Source organism: Pleurodeles waltl, chromosome 2_2 (assembly GCF_031143425.1).
Source record: "Pleurodeles waltl isolate 20211129_DDA chromosome 2_2, aPleWal1.hap1.20221129, whole genome shotgun sequence".
Lineage (NCBI taxonomy): Eukaryota > Metazoa > Chordata > Amphibia > Caudata > Salamandridae > Pleurodeles > Pleurodeles waltl.
In genome coordinates, this window is record NC_090439.1 from 17,362,412 (window position 1) to 17,381,110 (window position 18,699).

Genomic DNA, 18,699 nt, shown 5'->3' on the forward strand with positions numbered 1-18,699 from the left:
TGAGACTGTCATTCCTTCTTGTAGGGTATGCTTCAATCCAATGACTAAAAACGCATACCATCACCAACACGTACTTCAAACCTCCACAAGCAGGCATCTCAATAAAATTCAATTGCATTCTCCTGAATGGACCTCCTGCTCTTCCAATGTGGCTCAAGTTCACCACTGTCCCTTTTCCCACATTTAGCTGCTGACAATTTATACAGCGATGACATACTGCCTCTGCTGCCTGCCTAAACTTGGGGTTAAACCAGTCAATCTTGAACAAAGGAACCATGGCATTCCTCCCAATGTGTGCCTGGCCATGATAATAACGGGCCATTTGTGACAATAAACTATTGGGCAGGACCATCTGACCCTCCTCAGAAACCCAAATCTCATTAGGATGTTGGACACTTTTTAATTTGGACCAGAGTTGTTTCTCTTCTTTGTCAACATTATTTTGCAATGTTTTCAATTCTTCCAAAGTATCGATCACTTTCAATGCAAAACTTGTACATGGGTTATCTTCTTCTGACATCAATTTCCACTTGTCTTTGAATGATATACAGTTCAATGTACAAAACATTGGGACTAGATCCGCATATCCATTTCCCAGTGAGATGTAGTCCTGTGTCTTTTGATGTGCACTGCATTTTACCACGGCAATTTCTTCAGGCAACTGTATTGCATACAGTAATTCTTTTATTCTGTCACCATTTCTTACTGGTGAACCAGTAGAGGTCAGGAAACCTCTTTGTGCCCACAATTGACCAAAATCATGAACAATTCCAAATCCATATTGGCTGTCAGTATAGATTGTGACTCTCAGGTTTGCAGAAAAATGGCACACTCTAGTAAGAGCTACCAATTCTGCTACTTGTGCAGAATATACACCTCAAAGCCAAGACGCTTCTAATATCCCTGTGATTGTGCATACAGCATAACCTGCTCTCAATGTTCCTGTACCATCTCTGAGACATGAGCCATCAACAAAGACAATTTGGTCATTTTCTTCCAGTCATGTGTCTCTGATGTCATGTCTTGGTTTTGTGCACAATTCAGTTACCTCAAGACAATCATGCTCAATGTCTTCCTCCTTTCGATTTCAACAGTATCACTTGGAAGTAATGTTGCCGGGTTCAGCACTGTGCATCTTTTCAATGTTACATTTGGAGCACCTAGAATACTCGTCTCATACCTTGTCAGTCTGGCACCACTCAAATACTCTGTTTTTGCATCACGTTCATGACAAAACAATGTGAATGGCTTTGTGTAATCAGATATTCCCAATGGTGGAGCTCTGCACAAACTCTCTCTCAACTGAGTGAATGCTTTCATATGATCCTGGTCTAGTGTAATGGGATCTGTAACCTCCTTATGTAGCAGCTGTTGCAAAGGTTTGACAATCTCAGCTAAATTTGGAATCCACTGACGACAATAACCTACCATTCCCAGAAACATTCTGACATCTCTCTGTGAAGTTGGATGACTTCTCTGCAGTATCATTGTAATCCTCTCTTTGGAAATTCTCCTTGACCCCTTCTCAATTTGGTGTCCCAGGTACTTCACTGATTTCTGACAATACCGCAATTTCAAAGGTGACACTTTATGTCCAAATTTTCCCAAATGATTCAACAAGGCAATCGAGTCATACTTACACTCGTCCCTTGTCTTGGACGCAATCAGTAAGTCATCAATGTACTGTACTAGACAATATTACTGCTGGATTTAGCACTACAGGACAACACTTAACCCCCATGTCATTCACTTTTCGCAAGTCTTGCACAATGCTAACTTTCTCACACGGCTTCTTTGAGCCCATTGTTGGTGAATTACAGGGACTGCTCAACACTTCTTTCAAAACCCCTTGTTTCAGAAAATCTCCAATTATTTGTGCCATTTTCATCAGAACATCTTGTACCATGTTATACTTTGGAAGCTGCAGAACCATTACATTCGGCTTCAAAGTGATCTTAATTAGCTCCACTCCCTTGCTCAAACCCACTTCTTTACCTGTCAGGTCCCACACGTTTTCCTGCACGGTTCCCTGCAAGTCTGCATGCAATTCTTTCATAGTAAACATCAGGAAAAACTCAATCAGTGGATACTCTTCATTAATGCTTTCATTCTCAGTTTCAGGAGTTTGTTCTTCCTCATCATTACTATTTGTCTGAACTGCTATTCCAGCAGTTGAATAATTAATTGAACATCTAGTATTGCACAATAAGTCCCTTCCACGTAGGGATACCTGACTCGAGTCACAAACTACAAACTTATGTAGTCCCTGGAAGTTGCCATTCTCAACCTGTACTGGATCTGTGATCAGATTTATCAACTGTCTATCCGCTACCCCTACAACCTGAACTGTTCTGCCTGATAGAGGTAAGTTTGGAACGTTTGCACTTCTCACTGTAGAGCGTGTAGTTCCTGTGTTCACTAAGAATGAGACCCTATGACCTATCACCTTTCCTTTCACAAATGGTCCTCATTGATCTACTTCTAATTGAGCTGCAAGCATACATGGCTCTTCATCTGAACTAATAATCATCCATTCATTGTTTATTTCATTCTCACATGTAATGGAAATTGGTGCACTGCGTCACTACTTCTGTTTTGTCTCTGACCTGTGACCTGCTGAGTAAGCATCATCTGTTGTTGTTCCATCGGGGCTTGAGGTATATGCATTTGCTGTGTGGGTACCATAGGAACCTGCTGCTGCATTGGTTGCAACTGTGTCATTTGTGCATGTGGCATTTACATCTGCTGCATGGGTTGAAAATTCTGCACTTGGTTCATGTTATTCTGAAAATTCGGATTAAGTCCTCTCATTCTAAGGACTTTCACAGTTTAAAATGTATTGAAATCACCTCCTTGCTGAACAACACCATCCTGCGCCATCAATGGACATTACCGCTTCCAGTGTCCCACGTTTCCGCAAAGATGACACAGTAACATCTTTTTCATCCCTTGCACATAATTCTGAACCACTACAGTACTCAAATCCCCACCACGATTCATATTGATTCCACAGCCCCTACCTCTCATCTGAGGTTGGAACATAACAGTTCACTGCTGCTGTGGTACCTGTTGCACTAACGCTCCTTGCACTCCTGTTTGAGCTGCCTTAATTTGCATCACCATCGTCTTCTTCAACATTTTCTGCTCCAACTCAATCTCATCACTACAGTATTTTGCATACTGCAACACCTCATCAATCAGATTTGCTTGCCAACATATCAGATGACTCTTAATCATCTGAACTACTTCAGGTCTCAAACCTTCCACGAACCTGAACACAAAGTGCAACATGTCCTTCGGCTCGATCGCTTCCTTACCACTGTATTCCTTGAACGCTTTCAGCAATCTCACATAGTAGGTATGTATCAGCTCTTTCACTTCCTGCACCGTCCTGTCAATTCTCTGCCAATCAATATGTTTAGGTGAAATTCTTGTCTTCAGGAACTCAATCACCTTCTAATAATGTTTCATACTTCAGGTGATGGTGCACCTGTGACTCTATCTCTTTCTGGTTCACTCATCGGCCAATCCACTGCCCTCTTGCACTCAACCCACAATTCAGCTGGAACCACGATCTCCAACAGAGTATTCAAGTCTTACAACAGACACTGAGAAAGCTTCACAAATGTATCTGTCTGCTGGTACCACTCAACCGGTTTCTCTCTCAATTTTGGGTAATCATTTGTGAATGACAAAATATCACTTCTGTGCCAAGGAACTCAAAATCTAACCTATAGTTCCTATTCAAGTGCTTTTTTTTCTCAATTTCTATGTCATGTTTATCTGCCAAGTCTGCCAATTTCTGATGTATCTTGCCCACTTCTTTCATAATTCTTGGACACAAATATCTCAGCTCTTTTTCTGTATAGGATTCTAACCTATTCACTCCCATTGATCCCTCGACTAGTTCTGTTACCTCTATAGCCAGTCTGGCAAGATTAACCTGCTCTTCACCCTTGGATGCATTTTGGGGAGTATTCTGACTGTCTAACCACTCATTTAACTGCTGGGCTGTCAATCCCTGTAACAAGATGTTACTCGCATTCGGCATTGGCACTTGTTGTACCACTGCACCTGGAGTTTGCGGTGTCAAAAGCTTCAAGCTCTGACTTACACTCGGGCCATTTACCACATCTGGAAGTGCAACAAGTGGACTAAGGTCCATTAACGGCCTAGATCCATCAGAGGTCTGTCCCATAGATGATATTACCTGTACATGATCTCTCACCCCCTCCTCACGAGGCTCTGTGACATTTCACCCTGTTCTCCTGCAATCCGCTTCTTCTGTGCAAATAATGGTACCGCTGGACCAACAGTAATCGGCAGTGAGATTGCATCCGGTGCCGCTCTGACACCCACATTTTGAGGAAGGACTTCTCCCATACTCTGGTTCATTACTGGTCACATCTGAATGTGTCCCTGTCATTTGTGTGAACTTTGGCAAACCCTGAGACTGTGCCTGAGGCAACAACATTGGAGTTGGCTTAGTCTGAACTTGCATTGGCCTCGGAACCACATGTTACATACGAACCACGAAGTTCGAAGTTGTCTCAAGAATTGGTGCCTCTGGATAGATTCTCTGCATCGGTGGTGGGTGCATCTGCGCTTGGACCACCAAAGTAGTCACTGCACTAGGAGTACTCTGCACTACCCCTTGTACCCGTCCATTATCTGTCTGCACTGGTCCCACTGTCACCAACACTTGGGCTGGGGCAGTCCGAGCAGAACTAGTACTTGGATCCCCCACCTGCACCGCATATGATGGAGGTCGGTCCCTCAACACCTGAGTAATATGATCCTCACATCTGAATCTTCTTCTTCCACATAAGTATTTTTCTTCTTCTTACCTCCTGAATTCTTTTCACCCTTGCTAGAATCCTCTGTCTCTTCTGACTCATCTTCTTTAGCAATTGCAGGAAATAACTTAACCCCCAGCAATGTCATCATTCCCCACTTCTTCTGTGCCCAATCTCATCTTGCCTCTGCTAAGGACTTCTCTACCTTCCTTATTCTCCTCTGGAATGTCACTTCTTGCTGCGTCTTGCTATGAGCTCCCAAACCGCTAATGCCTCAAACTGAGCTGGTCTCGGAAGTACAGTGTCATTTGCAATTGATCCAAAATTCTCGCATTAAACATCCCATGCTCTGGAAATGCTAAAGCTCCCTGATTCTCTGTCAATTTGCACCACTGCTTTAACCAAAGACATGGCTCCCCTACTGTTGCCTTAATGTATGTGTTGCCCTTCATGGCACTCCTAAACACTTTGAAAAACTTAATCTGCTCTGTTGTATTTATTTCGATTCAATAAGGAAATGACTTTTACTCCCAAGATTCCTTTCACCCGCTTACTCAACCAATTGCCTCTTATGGACTGCTGCCAATCCGCTTGCGACTCTTCTCACTAGCCAACCTATCCCAGCACGGCTCACTCTGGCATCACACTCACACACTGTGGCTTTGTCCTCCTAATCTTCATTCACACGGAACTAATGCAAAATTATTGTGAGCACTAACCAAAAACCAATAACCAAAACAAACCTGCTGGTTTACTATAGGAAGGTACACAATCGCTTCAGAGACCTTACACATTTTCACTGAAGGCCCTTTTGCTCATGCAGCTATTCCTCTTTCTCAGTCTCCCACATTCGCAAGCAAAATCGACCCGCAAATTTTACTCTCAACTGATCAATGGGTCTGTCCTGGTGCACATAGGACTCGCCAAATCTCAGTCGAAAATTTCCCTTACTCACTTAACTTACACACCGACTTGTTGACCATCCCAATCAACCTACTAAACCAGACAGATTACAACATATAACCAACTGTCTCCTACACTTGTCAATATACTCCGGAGTCTTAGACCACGCAGTGTCTGTACATCACCAACAACCATGAGGACAATTTTTTAGCACAAAGCACCATACACATATGAAGTTCAATGACTTCCCTACTCTCATACTCCGGAGTACGCACACTCCTACTAAACTTCAACTGGAGTACACAAACTCCCTACTTTTCTCACATATGTCACAATACACCTGTGATTTGCATAAGCCTTTGCAAGTGCAACCTACTACTTTCACACTATCACTAGAACGCGGAGAACATACCCAACTTCACTAACGGGATCCAGGATCTGGGAAAGTCATTTCTGGGCTTAAGGGGACATCATGCTTGCTGCAATTGCCATTACGAAAAATAAAATCCAAATCACAATAATAATGAAAAACGAACCCTAACTCAAACTACCTCCATAACCATTAATCACCACATAACTAGTTCTCCAAGGAAACTAAACATCAAGCTGCTACCAAAAAGTGCTAGCGCGCCTGGTCCTTAGTAAGTAAACTTACAAGGGGACGCGTATAGGCCGATGAACCTTTTGATTCACGTGGAGTATCCTGGCCATGTAGTGACCAATGCTATCAGTAATCAATGTAACCAATCAATAATCTCTATGAAAAACATTAATCATTCGTCAATTCTATCAACATTTCATGAATAACCACAACTCAATATATGGATTAACAGCTTTATTTCCCTATTAGTTGCAATTCTAATCCATACGGTTAATTCAAACTTTATTTAACCAGCTCAGAATTTAGTTCATTAGTGACCACCAATACCATAACCTAATCAGAACTTGAGAAAGCATATGCTCTAATGCTTTTGCACAAGCCAACAAAGATGCATATATCAACATTAATAGCAGAGTTCAGCAATCAGTTCTTCAATCATTTGTCACTGTCAACGTCAACCAAAGGAACCTTACCTAACCCAGATTAGCATTAGCATGTGGGACTTCATGCGAAAACAGTTTGGAACATGAATTTTAGAAAACATCTAGCTAAGTGAAAAAACTTAAATATTTTACGAATATAGAAGTTCTAAGATTATGCAGTTCTCAGTTCGTTGATTGGTTCACTGTACAATGTCCTCATCATCCGGTGCATCAGGTATCAAAACTGTTGCATCTTCTACTCCAGTCAGTGTCTCTATTGTTTGAGTCCTGGGAAAGTACATCCAGTCTACTCTACACAGTCTGCTTATCAATTTGATTCCATCATCTCCTGTTCATCGGTACATTGCAGAAAATTCTAGCTAAGCAGAATTTATTAACATTCAGTAGTTCAGGAACAGTTCAATGCATTTGCTTTTCTACAGTACAGTACATGATTATTCTGCTGCTGCACGAGGCCTGGCAAAACTAAGCCACAACTTTGGCTAAGTTAGCTCTACAAAATGATGCAAAACATATGTTATATATTTAATATGACATATTACTTCATTATTATTGCACATTTTTAATATTTCATGCATTTTAATCATTTTTGTACAACTTCATATAAATTGGCAGTCACTTTTCATGCGCACTTTTTTAAAACGTGCACATTATTTTTTCTACGTTTACATTTTTCTATCATTTTCTTATTATTAAAAACGCAGAAACATTCATTAATAGTTTCTAATTAACATCTCTGCTTCAACAAGGGTAACGCATTGTTTGGCTTGGGAATTAGTGATTTTTCCTACATTAATTCAAGGTATGCCTTGCTGATTTTGATGGTTCACGTGAATGCATGTGTGTAAGGGCCAGTCAGTATATTATTTGGCACTTAAGACGTAGGGAGAAAAACCTTTGACAAAGGATCAATTCACATCTCACGAAAATCATGACACAAGTAATTGTCTGCATGTTACATCTTATCAATGTGTTGGTTAATCACATGGACATGAATGGCTGTTGCATCAGGGTGTAACCAAAATGGTGTATCTGGCTGTTAGGTGTGGAGAGAGGTATGTTCCGCTTGTCAACATTGACTCAACACTGTCTTACCACTGTGACATCACAACCAAGCATATCTCATGTGAAGTTAGAAGCCACAGATTTGCTTCCAACACACAGATGATTACACCTGGCCAACGAGCCATGTCAGTTACCTGGGTAATTCTTAAGTGCTGGGTTTTGGTCTGAAAGTTTTTCTCACTGGAAGACACTACCGTGAAACAAGCAAACAGCAAGGGTGATTTTTCACACTAATTTAAGGGAATGCAATAGCACTCTGGGTGAACGATCAAGACATCTGAAGCAAGGCTTGATGCAGTGTACTCTACGGCATATGAGATCACTGAATGGTGATTGCCTCTTCTGGGGCACAGTGGTTGGACAGCTGAATGGGTAAGGAAACATGGGAAGGATCATGTGCAGTATCACCTGCAAAAAAGGCAAGAATAAGTGGATTAAAGTTGATCTATATTCATGTTTCACATTCCACTTATGCATACATTCAGAACTCACACCAAGTGTTATGTAGTGGAGCATGTTTTGATTGTGCCAGTTAACTTGCTGTCAATTTTCTTTGACTTACTCATCTAGCACCCACATGTCACTATAATCCCAGGCATCAATTGACATGCAATTGTGGACTGTCAGAAGATGAAGCTGTCATGTATTGCACTAGAAAGGCAGACTACACAAATGTGAAGCAGCACAGGCACTGCAAACAGATGGCATAAACAAGAGCAAACCAGGGCACTCCAAACATAAGTCCAAGATGAGTACAGTTTCAGAAGAATAATTTTTAATCCTTTAATACTGAGTGAAAACTAAATAATACTGAAAGATCATCATGTCCATATACAAGAGCACGGCATATGAGAAATCAGAAAAAACAGCCAACACATGTTTCGTCCTCTCGGACTTTTTCAAGGCTTAGAAAATGAGGTTACAGAAACCTGTTCAACAATTACTTCTGTTAACCACTTGGAAATGGTACTACATCAAAAATGATGGAATAATCCAGCAGACTAGTCTGGAAAACTTTTATGATAGAGAGAAGGGAGATTTCCAGATTGAATAAACTGTGCCCAGTACGCGTATTCGAAATATGGGGATAACACAGTAAAATTGAGGTCTAAATGGACCCAGCCTGTAGTGTTCTGTTCCGGCGTTTGGGAGAAAAAAAAAACGGGTATCCTCGATCCCACGCGGCGCATGATAACGCTGTTGTGGTAAAGTGTAGCCAAATTGGTGGACTGTCAGAAGATGAAGCTGTCATGCATTGCACCAGAAAGGCAGACTACACAAATGTGAAGCAGCACAGGCACTGCAAACAGATTGCATAATGATGAAGTGCCAGCAGTGCTGAGGGCGATGATGGTGTACCCTGCACCAGTGTGGCTGAAGTGCAACATCTGTGAACCTGATGGCTCCCAGCACACAGGGGAATGGGCAGTAACATAGAGGTGTCATTCACCCCACTGCACGTTCTGTTGTGACTGTGACATAGTGATGTTTGGCTACATTCAAATGAATGGTAATGCAGATAAGTACCTAGTTCAAGAACCAGGATTGTCTTACCTGTGAAACGTCAGCTTTGACTACTGTTGTTCCTCCGGAATGTAATGCAACTAGCATATGGACATGGGCAGGAATGGCATGAGAGCAGTCTCTTTGTGAATTTAACTCCTACTCCCATTCTGCAACCATGTCCAGTATTACTTCTGTGGATAAGAAGTCCTTTATCACTATCTGTCTCCCCTCAGGTGCACCAAGCAGAGCAATCCTTAGTCAGTTTATCCTTGGTCTCCTCCTCGGAATGATGGGCAGTTCAACACAAAAACTGGCACAGTAATGTGAAAAACACGTTATTTGGGGGTCTGTCCTGTGTGTGAGTAGTTTATTGAGGCACAGTGGTGGAGGGGTGTGGTGCAGGTCTTTCCAAATAGCCCACATTTGGAATTGTAAGTGTGCATGTTTTACACTGAAAGTATGTCTACCAAGTACATCTGAGTATTGCTGAGTATAACTCCAGTGGTTTTGGTCCTATATGATTTGATAAATTTTTATGGTGAGCAGAGAATACTAAAAACAAATTTGTTTTAAATGAACACATGGAGGCCCTGCTTATGATTGGATTGATTTTTTCAGCCCCTATGCAACCTCCTGTTGGCGCAGGTGTTGGAATTTCAAGTGGGATGATATTTCACACACCCAGTAACCACTGGGGGTTAGATTTGGCATTCTTTCAAGCAATGCAAGGCAATTTTCTGTGCTACGCTGCATGAAACAGAGAGGTCAGCAATGCTCCATATTTACAATGATAGTGAGCATTTGTGCTCTCTCCTTGTGTTTCACAGCCCCAAAGCAGGCACTCTTGCATCATGATACAAGGATGTCTGCATTACAGGTGCAATTTTTCTTGTGCAGAAAGGGGCATCTTCCTGCACAAAAAGAATCTTTAGAGGAATTTTCCCCTTCCCTCTGCAGCTCACATGGAAAGAGGAATTAATAAGGAGAAATAAAGCTATTTCTCTGACATATGCCTCGGATGGGTAGGTACACCATTTGGTGCAACTCAAGATTACAAATCCATCTAATTCTGGTTTTGCTCCAAAATGCATGGGTGGATGCAAGGGAATGCACTTGCCCCACTGATGTAATGACTACATGACGCAAAGTAATACAAGGCAGGGCTATGTATTGCATTACAATACTTTTAATTCACTAAACTGCACAAATTCAAGCAAAGTGACTTTGCATGACTTAGTAAATCCTAGATAAGGACCTGTGTTGCCTTGTAATGGCTTGCGCCATGCATGAGCAATTCAAGTACTTAGTAAACCTGCCCCAGGTGCGTTAAATCCCTCATCCTTTGTTAAATTACAACATGTCAAACCTATCAAAATTTAACAGGGGAAAAGTGTATGGGATTTTCTGTCCCATGTGGGCTTTGGTGCATCAAGAACCAAAATCGGCATATTAATCCCAACAACTCAGAATAGATGCTATTTATCAAACCCAATAAATAACCTACCCTGGAATCAGGGCCTTGTTAATTCACATTCTGGGATCAACACCAAGCATTTAAAATCTATACCTGAGCAGACCATTTCGAAACAGGTATAGTGACTGCTTCTCAGAATCTGATGCATCAGAATTGATGCATCAGATTTCTGGTACCTGCCACAGCTCCCCTGGATGCGGTGTATTTATAATACAGAGCTCCATGGCGCAAGTTTTCACAGATGTGTCGGAGATTCAGACGCATTTGTTGCCGCTAAAGTGACGCATTGCTGGAGTTGCGTTGCAAAACTGACCCAACCCCAGCAGTGCGCCAGAATACAGAGGTGACTCCCTTCTTGAAAGCTCTGCACCAATCCTTATGCCTGTTTTGAGGTGGGGTAAGGATTCTGATGCAGTCAAGTCATGGATTGATGCAGTGAAAAGTTAATATCACTGCTTCAGTTCTACGTGGCACTGTACGTGGGAACGCATACAGTGCATACATTATACCTGCTGCAGGTATAATGTGACACAGGCCTATACAAAGTGACGCATTGGTTCCAATACGTCTAGTAGCAATATGGAGCAGTGTGGAGCACATACTTCAACGAAGCGTCCAAAAAACACATACCCGCAGTGACGGCGCAAGCGTCTTGCAAATATCCCCTTAGGTGTTATTGGTTGTCTTTCGAAGTATTTTACCCCTGCACACATTTAGGGCCATATTTATACTTTTTGACGCAAAACTGCGCTAACGCAGTTTTGCGCCAAAAAAATTAGTGCCGGCTAACGCCATTCTGAAGCGCCATGCGGGCGCCGTATTTATTGAATGGCGTTAGCCGGCGTTAGCCGACCGGCGCTGCCTGGTGTGCGTGAAAAAAAAACACGTACACCAGGCAGCGCCGGCGTAGGGAAAAATGGCGTTTGGGCGTCCAAAAATGGGGCAAGTCAGGCTGAGGCAAAAAAAACGTCTTAACCCGATTTGCGCCATTTTTTTTGGGCGCCCAGACACCATTAAGATGACTCCTGTCTTAGCAAAGACAGGAGTCATGCCCCCTTGCCCAATGGCCATGCCCAGGGGACTTCTGTCCCCTGGGCATGGTCATTGGGCATAGTGGCATGTAGGGGGGCACAAATCAGGCCCCCCTATGCCAAAAAATTAAATAAAAATAAATACTTACCACAACTTACCTTTTCTTCCCTGGGATGGGTCCCTCCATCCTTGGGTGTCCTCCTGGGGTGGGCAAGGGTGGCAGGGGGTGTCCCTGGGGGCTTGGGAGGGCACCTCTGGCCTCATTCTGAGCCCACAGGTCCCTTAACGCCTGCCCTTACCCAGGCGCTAAAATCCGGCGCAAATGCGGTTTTTTTAGACCCGCCCACTCCCGGGTGTCATTTTTGCCCGGGAGTATAAATCCGAAGCAATAGCATCTGAGTCATTTTTTAAGACGGGAACGCCTACCTTGCATATCATTAACGCAAGGAAGGTGTTCACGCAAAAAAATGACGCTAACTCCATGAACTTTGGCGCTAGACGCGTCTAACGCCAAAGTATAAATATGGAGTTAGTTTTGCGTCGAATTTGCGTCGAAAAAAACGACGCAAATTCGGCGCTTAATGACTGACAAAATCAAAAAAAAAAAAAAACATCGACCGTGGCCCTATTTTTGAAGCACTCATTCTGTTTTCCTTGGAGTGAATTACAGTTCAGGTCAAAAGGTTAATCTGCTTTTGTAAATGATTCCAAAAACAAACGGGGACAGGTCGTGCTGTAATGCTAATGTGTCTCTAATTCAGCAGCTAGTAGGTAAATCATACACACCTACCCAATTAGCCATTTACTCATCTCTCAGCTACTAAATTAGCCTACACATGTACTTTGGCTTGCTCTGACCTATAGAAAGCACATATTGGAATAGTCACTTGAGAAATGTAGGTGGTGGGGAGTGTTACAAGATTTTTTTAACAGTAGACGCAAACATTTTGTGAAGAACGCACGAGGAACAAGGCGAAATGAAAAATTGGGCAGAAAAGCGTTCGTCTGCTTTTATAGACTCCCAAATTATGCTCATAACGGAGGCCTCGAGCAGAACTGTCAGTCATGATGGAGCTTTCAGCCCAAGATGTATCATTTTATGCTTCTGTTTTCATGATTGTGATGACAAACATCCCACAGGTGTGTTGTCTGCGATACTACAGATTTATGAAGATTAATTGTGTTCCTGGGTGCTGCAATCCATAGATGTGTGTAAGCGTGTGTGTGTGTGTATATATATATATATGAATATATATATACACACACACACACACACACAGTGACTTCAGATGTGCGGACTAAATTGCTTAAAATATGATCCCAAGGTCTTTTAGGCGTATGTAACACTTTTGAACCAGCTAACTTAAGACACAGCGTTTGCGGTGTGAGGTTGGGGAGGTTTTGCGGTTTTACGTAATTTAATAGTATCCTTTGAGGACTGCAAAACTATGGAATCCTTTAACAATGAAAGCACCCTTCACAGCAATACATCCTCTTATGTACTTACTTGATTAATAACACTAGAAAATCATGAAATTGCTCAGCTCTCACAAAAATTGGGGGCGTGGGTCAAACAGCAGCTCTACGTTCGAATAAAGGAATATTATGTGAAAAAAGAAAAACACAAACCATACTATTAAAAGTTTGTAAAACAAAATACGTTTTGCATTGTAGAAAACGGCAACATATGTGTGTGTGTGCGCGTTTGTTGTGTGTGTTTGTGTGTACACTGTGCCTTTTCCTACAGTGCTACACCTTATTTAATTTCTAAACAAATTGTGGATACACAATTGTGTCTTTATCTGTGTATGTAAATTAGTTCATTTCCATCCATAATGTAGATTAACTCATTTACTTCCTTCTCCGTCAGGGTCAGTTGGGCTTACAGAATCTTAAGGGGTGGGGGGAGCTGGGAAGGAGGAAATTAGGCAGAGACAAGATGACTTGAAAAAACATTTAGACATGGAAAGGGTTGAATCTATTGCGGATGAAGTGATTAGGAGAAGTTTGGCGACGGGGTAGGATAGTTTTATGTTTTTTGGGGCATTCGGGTGGTTAGTCTCCTGGAGATGGGATATATTGATGAAAGGGCTAGGCTTCTGTGGTTTACTATGGACAATAGGGGGCGTGGGTGTCTAGATTTTTATTTTCTAGATACATGTTTTTATTTTAAAGCAAAATGTATCTTTGTTATTTTAATGGTTTGCTATACTATTAGTCAATATTATACAGCACAGATCTGCCTGTGTCCCCAATTCATGACTTTTCCCTTGACCTATATTCCATTGTGATAGCTGTGTACTGTATGTCCCATTATGCCAACTCCCCCAATCCCAAACCTCTCCCTTCACCTGATATGAGCAGGCATGGCTCTTAGCTCACAAAAAACCTACAGGGATTTTCTTAGGCACAAGAGACTAACCTATTGCTCTAACAGGTCCACGCACACTAAGGCAGGTGGACCAGCAGAAGGATCCTGCTCCACGAGAAAGTAATTTACCAAAACAGTGCTCTATATTTTACTAATAAAAATTCCAAATACTTAATGTAACACATTTCTATAAATTATAGCAAAGTATGGATTGCTATTATAAACCTGTGTAAAAGTACTCAATGAGTGTAGATTATAAAAAGGAAAGTACTCAGGACCTGATTCATACAGATAAGCATACACCTTTGTGCAGGTTAACAGTTTTTTGGTAATCACAAACTATAAATTAATGTTTACTAATATTAACTTCACAACTGCACAGCCTCTACAGTCAGGGCAGAGAACTCTGCACATGAAAAGATAGATCTTTATGTGTGTAGTCTCTGCTGTCGTAAAATTACTATTACTAAAATGAAAATCACACACAAAATTGTGAGCTTACTTTTGTGAATCAGGCCCACAGTAGCTATCTCTATCCTACAACTGACTTATTTCTCAGTGCTGGGATGTCCCATGGGCATAGTGGAGGGTGTTGTGTGTGAGTTTTCTAATTATATTTTACAATGAATCACACAATTTGTGTAAGATTTTAGGGAACAATGAATGGGAAATTAGGGAAAAGATTAGAGAAATAGAGAGATACATATGGCCTCCGAAAGGTACCATATGCTTCTCTCATGGAAGGAAGATCAGAATTAATTCAGCACGAGTCGTTAACAACCCACTTATTACTCCTAAATAATATACTATAGGTTTTAAAGAAAAGTAGGTGAGATATTCACAATTCAAACAAATATTTATAAGAATGAAAAATTGTACTGCATAAAAATGTTGAAACTGCAATCTGGCATTGTCCTTCTGTGGAGGAGAGCAGGACCACAGAGCAATACTGCCATTGAGGTTTATTGCACACAGGAAGACTTATTGAACTAGAAAAGTAAAGCACAGACAATATTTGAGAGTTGATGGAAAAAGAGTGCATGAAGTCTCAGAGACGGCAGCATACAGTGATTTAACTAACATAAACTGAAGGTCTAGCTCGTAGCACTTCCAGACAGCAACCTGCAGGTATTATAAATCAATGATCACCCAGGCATTAAAAGTAACAAGTTTAGCCATCAAATCCACTACATCAATAATTTAGGATTTGCCACTCACCCTCTTTTTAGCATAATCCTAAATAAACCGCAATTCACATCCGTAGAGCCATGCCGCTTTGTGTATTTTCCCATAGAAGCAGACATAGATTGGTCCTTGTCCTGGATGCTGTTGACAAGACATGTCGATTTTATTTTCTTCCAAAAGAGGCAGACCTGTTGAACAAGAAAAGAAAAAGAAATGGAGTCTTGAGAGTCAAGGTAAACTGAGAGGTCTCAAAAGAACCCGGAGACGCAGGAATGCAATTAATGGAAGGCCTTTTGAGTGACACTCTCAGAGACATGTAACATGCCCACACAATAACAAAACTTTTAAATAAACCATGTTTACCTAAGACATCCAAACCATCACATTAATCAAGTGGCATTAATTAATTAATCCAAGCCATCTGTTTTCAAACCAATGTACATCTGTCTGTCTGTCTGTCTATCTATCTATCTGTTTATCTGTCCGTCTGTCTATCCTGTCTGTCTATTTCTTTGTCTGTCCATGGAAGCTGCACCATAAATAGCACAGTCCTTTCAACCTTCACTGACAGATGAGTAATGCAGTGAAAGGTTAGAAGGGGTCTTGTTCTAGAAGAAATGGAAGCGTCTATTGTAATCTAAGAAGCCACTGTTCATGGCAAAGTCTGTGGTTGACCTTAAGACTGTACTATTTAGTTGTCTTTGTTTGTTGTTTCAACACTAAGAACCTGATTTAAATGTTGGTGATAATGGTCCTGTGAAGGTCCACCCAACGTATTTAAGTGTTGACAGGCCCGTAGATGAAAGCTTGCATTCAAACTGCTGTCTCGGGCAAGAAACACCACCTGTGTCGATGATGGAAGAGGGAAAAGTGGATGCCGGTGGGACCCCAGCCTCCCTTCCTGCCGTACAGATTTAGATGTGTCTTATTGTCAAGAAAAAAGTGTTGGTCTGACCTCCACTTAAGGCAATTGTGTCACACATGGCTAGGGACACACCCGCACAACACGCATATCGCACACATACACAACTGTCATTGTAGTGTCATCATGCATTGCAAAATGAATGCTGCCACCACAATGACAGTGCACTCACACTGGACAATGGTGTCCGTGTGTGCATTGCAAGGGGACCTGTACGGGTAAGTTTGTGCTATCTGTTGTGTATGAGAGTCAGTACCTGTAAATATGTGTGTGTTTGTGGGTGTGTACTGGCTGTTTTAAGTGGAGGGAGCTGGAGTGGGTGGTGTGGTTGTGTCTGTATGTGCCACTTGCGCGTGAGACCAATGTTGTTGTGTATGTTGCGTTGCCATGTGACACATTCAGGTGAGTGTTGTTGTGTGGCAGACATTGTCGTGATGCGTGTAGTTGTTCATGTGTATGATTCTCTAGCTGAGTGTGTAGTTGTGTTGGTTGTTGTGGTTGTGTCAGTTGTGGTTGTGTCATGTGTGGGTACATTGTCAATGGTGTGTATGTTGTGTCATGGATGTATGTCAATGTGTGTGTTTTTTGGCATGTACGGGTTGTGTTGTATTGGAATTGTAATGGATAGTGGGTATGTGGTGTGTTGTGTAGTGTGTAGTGCAGGGTGACACATATGGCTAAGGTGTCACTTACCTCTATTCCATAGCCACTAACATTGTACTAAGTCCATTGGGTCCCACCGCCGTCTCTCTGTATCAGCAATCCATCAGCAATCCATCACTACTCCTCCGCTTCCAGAGCTGTAACATTTAGTTCTTCTTCATATTCAGAGACTTTGGGGCTTATTATGACCCCGATGGAGGGGTTTTCTCCATCACAAATGTCTGTATGTGCCACTTGCGCGTGAGACCAATGTTGTTGTGTATGTTGCGTTGCCATGTGACACATTCAGGTGAGTGTTGTTGTGTGGCAGACATTGTCGTGATGCGTGTAGTTGTTCATGTGTATGATTCTCTAGCTGAGTGTGTAGTTGTGTTGGTTGTTGTGGTTGTGTCAGTTGTGGTTGTGTCATGTGTGGGTACATTGTCAATGGTGTGTATGTTGTGTCATGGATGTATGTCAATGTGTGTGTTTTTTGGCATGTACGGGTTGTGTTGTATTGGAATTGTAATGGATAGTGGGTATGTGGTGTGTTGTGTAGTGTGTAGTGCAGGGTGACACATATGGCTAAGGTGTCACTTACCTCTATTCCATAGCCACTAACATTGTACTAAGTCCATTGGGTCCCACCGCCGTCTCTCTGTATCAGCAATCCATCAGCAATCCATCACTACTCCTCCGCTTCCAGAGCTGTAACATTTAGTTCTTCTTCATATTCAGAGACTTTGGGGCTTATTATGACCCCGATGGAGGGGTTTTCTCCATCACAAATGTCTGTATGTGCCACTTGCGCGTGAGACCAATGTTGTTGTGTATGTTGCGTTGCCATGTGACACATTCAGGTGAGTGTTGTTGTGTGGCAGACATTGTCGTGATGCGTGTAGTTGTTCATGTGTATGATTCTCTAGCTGAGTGTGTAGTTGTGTTGGTTGTTGTGGTTGTGTCAGTTGTGGTTGTGTCATGTGTGGGTACATTGTCAATGGTGTGTATGTTGTGTCATGGATGTATGTCAATGTGTGTGTTTTTTGGCATGTACGGGTTGTGTTGTATTGGAATTGTAATGGATAGTGGGTATGTGGTGTGTTGTGTAGTGTGTAGTGCAGGGTGACACATATGGCTAAGGTGTCACTTACCTCTATTCCATAGCCACTAACATTGTACTAAGTCCATTGGGTCCCACCGCCGTCTCTCTGTATCAGCAATCCATCAGCAATCCATCACTACTCCTCCGCTTCCAGAGCTGTAACATTTAGTTCTTCTTCATATTCAGAGACTTTGGGGCTTATTATGACCCCGATGGAGGGGTTTTCTCCATCACAAATGTTGCAGATATCCCGTCTGCCATATTATGATCTCCATTGAATACAATGGGATCATAATATGACAGACGGGATATCCTCCACATTTATGATGGAGGAAACCCCTCCGTCAAGGTTGTAATAAGGCCCTTTGTCTGTAGGAGGCTCACTCCCTACACTTGATGTATCAGAGATATCACCCTGATCTAATCTTGTGTCTATATGTGACTGATCACCTTTGGAGATTACATTTTTATTAATTTTGATCATTATCAGTCTTTCCAGGTTTTAAGGCTAGAAACTGGTCTTTCTGATTATAATAATTGCATTAGCTGCACTGAAAGCTACTGGTCAGATACACTTGCTCCAGGACATGTGTGATATTGTATTGCCAGCATGCTTGGTTCTGGCCACTGCTGCTTTATGCCATGCCAAGAAATCAA